Source organism: Aplysia californica, unplaced genomic scaffold (assembly GCF_000002075.1).
Source record: "Aplysia californica isolate F4 #8 unplaced genomic scaffold, AplCal3.0 scaffold00360, whole genome shotgun sequence".
Taxonomy (NCBI): Eukaryota; Metazoa; Mollusca; class Gastropoda; order Aplysiida; family Aplysiidae; genus Aplysia; species Aplysia californica.
In genome coordinates this window covers 775,215-780,554 of record NW_004797630.1, presented here as the reverse complement: position 1 = coordinate 780,554, position 5,340 = coordinate 775,215, and the positions used below count along the sequence as shown (strand labels likewise).

The following is a 5,340-nucleotide window of genomic DNA, read 5'->3' as shown; positions in this document are numbered from 1 at the left end:
TTTGGGGGTGTTTTTGTTGGTTTTGTTTTGTTTTGCTTGTTGTTGTTTTGTTTTTTGCTACTGATATTAATGAACCGATTGCTTTCCTTACCAGGAAAGTAATAAAAGTCAAACTTTGGAAAGGCTGCTATGTCAGGCGGTGTCAGCTTGTGTGGGCAACATGGCTAAAACTACTTACTGTTTAGGCCTTCTTTTTTATCTGTACATGATATTATGTAAGACGGCGTAGTGGAATCAGGCTCTCGTCAATTTTTGGGCATGTAGAGTTACTGGTATCATCTTAAAGCTTGTTCATTTGTCTTTATTTTGGGGGGAAAATATCCGTTTATCTTGAATACAAGTCGAGATATTTGTGAATGAAGGAGGTGGGGGTCACTTGTTTTCAGGGGTAAATCTAGTGAGAAAATGGCCGCCAAAGATTAGTTATTTCCTTAGCTTAAGAGTTCGTGGTAACAGAAAATTTACATTTTTTTGAGCCTTTAATCAACATTTTTCAGAAAAATCCACACAGAAATGGACATGAAAGGTGTTGAGCCAAAAAACAAAATTGTGATACAAATTCACAAACCTGTGGAAAAATGCAAGTTTCTTCACTTTGATTATTTTGACGAGAGCCTGATTCCACCACGCTGCCTCACATATATCTAGACGGCAGCCACTGGTAGAAATTGACTTTCAATTTAGTATTCTCTGCGCAGCTGGATAGGCTGACTCTTTTTAAAAAATAGTTTATTAGAGAGTGTTTCAGAAAGCTATAAAGGTCTACGGCTGCTAAGGTATTCTTTGGTCGCTTTTAAGCACAATGGGGCTATCCCGATAAATGCTGTTTTGAGAACAACGAAGGTAAAGGTTTTGGACCCTTGTTCAGTTTCCTTAAAAGACAAGAGGAGAGTTTTCTCTATAACCAAACAAATATACACATCAATGAGGCCAACTTCTGCTAAAGGTAGGGCAATGAAATGTCCACTTTTGGTGTATGTCAAAATTTCTGGAAAGCCCCGAAATGTGGGTAAGCCCGCTTGTTAGCGACCATTTATATTACAGAGCTTGCTTTTGAGCGAGAACTTCCGCTAAACAAATGCTATCTATTATTACTATTATTATTAACATAATGTTGCGAAACTAGCTTTAAGAAAAATGATAAACTGTAAAATTCTGATGTGATAATATATGACTCACAAAAACAATTTCATTGAGCCCCTGAGTATTATGATGAGATATAACACTGTCTCCTGTTAAAATATAGCCTTAAAGTGACTATTTTGGAGGAATTTTTATCAAGCTAGAATAGGACTTTAATTTAGATTTCCATCTGTGCATAAAAGGAGCCCTATTAATTATGTTTTTTTCTTGATTCTGTGGTTTCAGTGGCCTAATAGTTGAGCTTCCGGAGTCTCAACCATAAGGTCGTTGGTTCAAATCCCTTCAGGAGCCCGACGCTGATTCTTTAGGAAGGTACTTTACACGAAGTTTCCTCTCTTCACCCGACGTTTATGATCAGGGTAATTTCACAATTACCCAAATCAGTTTTTGGGAGTTTTCCAGTTTTTGGGAGTTTTCATGTTTAAAAAAAAATTTAACGAAATTTTTTTTGATGTAAAGTCAGATATATACATTAATGAACATCTTGCGGTATCGTTTCAGGGTTTTTTTTCGTTATTTCCTTTGTAGTGTCTACTTTTACACTATCTAGTGCCAGACTTGCGGCTTTGATTTGGGTACTCTCCCTTTCTTTAATTATCCCGTGTTTCTTTGAGTAAGTAGAAGCACATAGTCACAATAATGGCCATTTACTGATTGGAAAAAGGGTACGACAAGCAGACAGAAACAACAGAGGGAAAATAAAGAAGTTAGACCTACTAGTGCGACCTCCAACCATCAGCTTTAGTTTTCTCAAAATTTAAAAAAGAATTAGGTGTTCGATGTAATGACGTTGACGATAAAATGCTCGGCAATTTCAAACATGACAAAGCAATGTAATCCCATCACTTTAGACGGAGAACTTTTTAATCCTGTATAATTTAGACAGCTTTGTAGGCGTCTATTTTTGCACACGGGCCTCAAAATAAGAAATATTTATGATGTGTGTGTGTGGGCGGGGGTGAGTATAAAAAAGTGTGTTTGTGAGGGTTTGTGTGTGTGTGTGTGTGTGTAGTTGTGTGTGTGTGCTTGTGTGTGGGATTGTGTGTATGTGTGTGTATGTGAGTGTGTGTGTGTGTGTGTGTGTGTGTGTGTGTGTGTGTGTGTGTGTGTGTGTGTGTGTGCGTGTGTATGTGTGTACTGACAGAATTATGGAATGATAGAAAAAGAGAAATATTATTTCAAAAGTTGAAGAAATGTTATTGACACGATTCAAAACTCGACAAAAAGCGCTAAAGATAATGTTCTGCTTGGAGAAGGCCTATTTTGGAAATCTGCATTACGATGTCTTCCTCAAAAACCATCAGTCTTCACTGAGTAGTTTCCAAACAGATGCGTTGGTGGTTTACTGATTAGGTTACCGGACTTGTAATGGTGAGATTGCGGGTTCGTGAGTTCCAGCGTCAACTCGGTCCGACTTTGTGTCTCTGGGAAAGACATTTTACACGAATTTCCCACTTGGCTCGGTCCTTTCGGAGACGGACGTTCAACTCGGAGGTCCCGCCTCTTAAATAAGCTAATAGTGTTGGATCCTTGTACAGTCTCTCTAAAAGACAAGGAAAATGTTCTCTATAAACAAACAAATAATTATACGCACCACTGGAACTTAACTTCTCATAGAGGTAGGGCAATGCCCACTTTTGGTGTAGGTCAAAATCTCTAGAAACCCCCCGTAAACTGGGTTAGCCCGCTTGTCCTTCAAAGCGACCAAATAACGTGAGGTACCAACGGTTAGTGCGTTCGTCTCCGAAGCGGAAAGTCCGGGTTCGAACCTCGGTTCGGACACGGATTTTTCTCGCCCTTTCCTGCCCACCCAGCAGTAATGGGTACCTGACTTCGAGTTGGGGAAGTAAATGCAGCGTGGAAAGGATTCGGCCACCCTACCATAATAATAATGTGCCGAATGTCAAGGAAGTTGTCTAACTAACAAGGCAATCCCCAATGTCCGGATCGGATGCGGGAACAACTTTACTTTACCTGCTATTCTAGCAATCCCTACTGTTGGCTACACAACTATTTTAGTAAGTTCACTTTTCTCATGAATATTCAGTCTGGCTTGACATTGATGAAAAATAAGGGAAAGAACAAAATAAATTGTTTGACAATAATATGAATAAATAAATAAATAAATAGATAGATAGATAGATAGATTGATAGATAGATAGACAGATAATTTGATTGATAGATAAATGAATGAATGAATAAATTAAGAAAATGGGTAACTTTAAATAAAGAAAAAGAGAAAGAAAGAAAGAAAGAAAGGAAGATAGAATACCAGCACAATCAATATAAGCGGACCGGCCAATATTTTCATCATCTGGATAGTAATTAGTTATTCCTAGTTGCATAGGAAAGTTTCCGTTATGTCAATACGGCGTGAGAAGTGAAAAGTTCCCCAAGAAAAGTTTTAAGTCGTCTTTTCCGATCCAAATTCGGAGGGTCAGTCTTTAGCAATTTAATCCTATTCGTACGCCCTGGTGTCATTTTGTACCCCCCGTGGTTGTATTCTTCACATTTTAGAATACTTCTAGTACAAAGATGTCTTTGAAATTTTCAGTATTTCTTTTTTAAAATGATTTTGACAGACTGCTCTGCAAAGCGTATGGATCGGATTAATGAGTAAATTTCCTCTATGGAAAATGGTGGTACAGAGTTCCCCCACGTCGTATGGACACGATATTAAAACACGTCGTACGGATAGTGTTGTTTGTTTAGTATAGTGTTTTACGGCATAAGGTCATATGAGCGCACGAAACACACGTTAGTTTTGTTCACAAAAGTTTTCTGTACGGCTGGCTCGGGTCAGTAATTAAATCGTATGTTAAAATGTTTAAAAATCAGTGTAAATATATATATTTTTTCAATCAAAAACAATTTTTCTAGTTAACATAAAAAATGGATAGGGTTAAGTATAATTAGTGTTATAAGTCCTCGGGAGGTATCCGTTACAACTTCGATGCAGAACCCTTACTAGATATTGTCTAAAATTTTTATTTTTTTATTTGTACGTTTGATTTTGTGGGATTTTGGATTTTTTGGGGGGGGATTTCTTGGTAAGCAATTAAGAACGCCAAGAAAGCCCACCCTCACTAACACGAGCACAAACACAGGTGCACTCACAACACACACACACACCCACACCCACCCACACACACACACACACACACACACACAAACGCGCGCGCGCACAACACACACACACACACACACACACACATACACCAAACACGCACACACATAATACACACACGTACATCGAAGTATTTTTTTAAAAAGCGTACATTAACATAGAAACATAGATACGCACAGAAAGGCATACTGGATACCATACGCACCTATATGAAACAGCAACTTCAGGTATATGTGCGCATATCCAAATATAATGTGTATTTTCAGAAATTTAGAAAGTAATACTCTGTTCCAAAAATATTGTTAAAATGAGAAAAGGGTGTTTTTATAATATTTAAAAAAATATAGTTTTCTAACAGCATATCTATTTTGTTTTCTTTGTGATTGTTTTGTTGTTGTATTTTTTGTTCAAGTTGTGATAACATTCAATTTTGTTTTGCTGTTGCACCCGAAAAAAAAAAAAGAAAAAGAAAAAAAAAAGAAAGTAAAAGAAAGAAATAGATCAAGTAAAAAAAGACCCCAACAAAAAAGAAATACAGAAAAAGAAAGAAAAAATCCGTGACCACAAGCCAAGTCGTATTCTATTACACACACACACACAGCAAACCTTGCGTTTTGTCGTCCAGAGCGCCCGCCAAATTCCCAGCTACTGCAGTTTTGAAATGAGATCTAAAGAAGAGGAAGATGAGGAGACTTGAAAAAGCCGGGACTATGTACACATCCTAACAAACACCTTGCCTGTGCTGCCGTGGGCCAAGGAGACTTATAAACTTGGCTGGCTACCGTTTGGAACCCCCTCTGAAACCGGCCAATTATCGCGATGTGCCCGCGCGGGAACTCTTGGTACCCGGCCTGTCCTGTCCTGTCCTGTCCTGGTTTCTTCTTCCTCACCTGACAGAAGAGCGAGCAGGCTGGCGGCCGAGCGGGTAGACAGACAGACAGACAGACAGACAGACAGACAACCAACCCCTCCCTTTCCTATCCTTTCCCACGCACGCACGCGCGCGCGCGTTACTCAAAATGTTCCGTGGCGCTTGCATGCAGCAAGAAGGGGGTGGCTGCTCCCTCCCC

At 39.0% G+C, this 5,340-nt stretch overlaps 1 protein-coding gene across 1 annotated transcript in view; it reads right to left on the bottom strand.

Annotated features, from left to right (window-relative positions):
- Positions 1-5,179, bottom strand: part of LOC101863915 — a gene marked incomplete at its 3' end in the record, with an annotated part of 42,726 nt that extends 37,547 nt beyond the window's left edge. The window contains 1 exon segment of the mRNA XM_005103159.3: positions 4,877-5,179.
- Between the last annotated feature and the right edge of the window lie 161 nt (positions 5,180-5,340).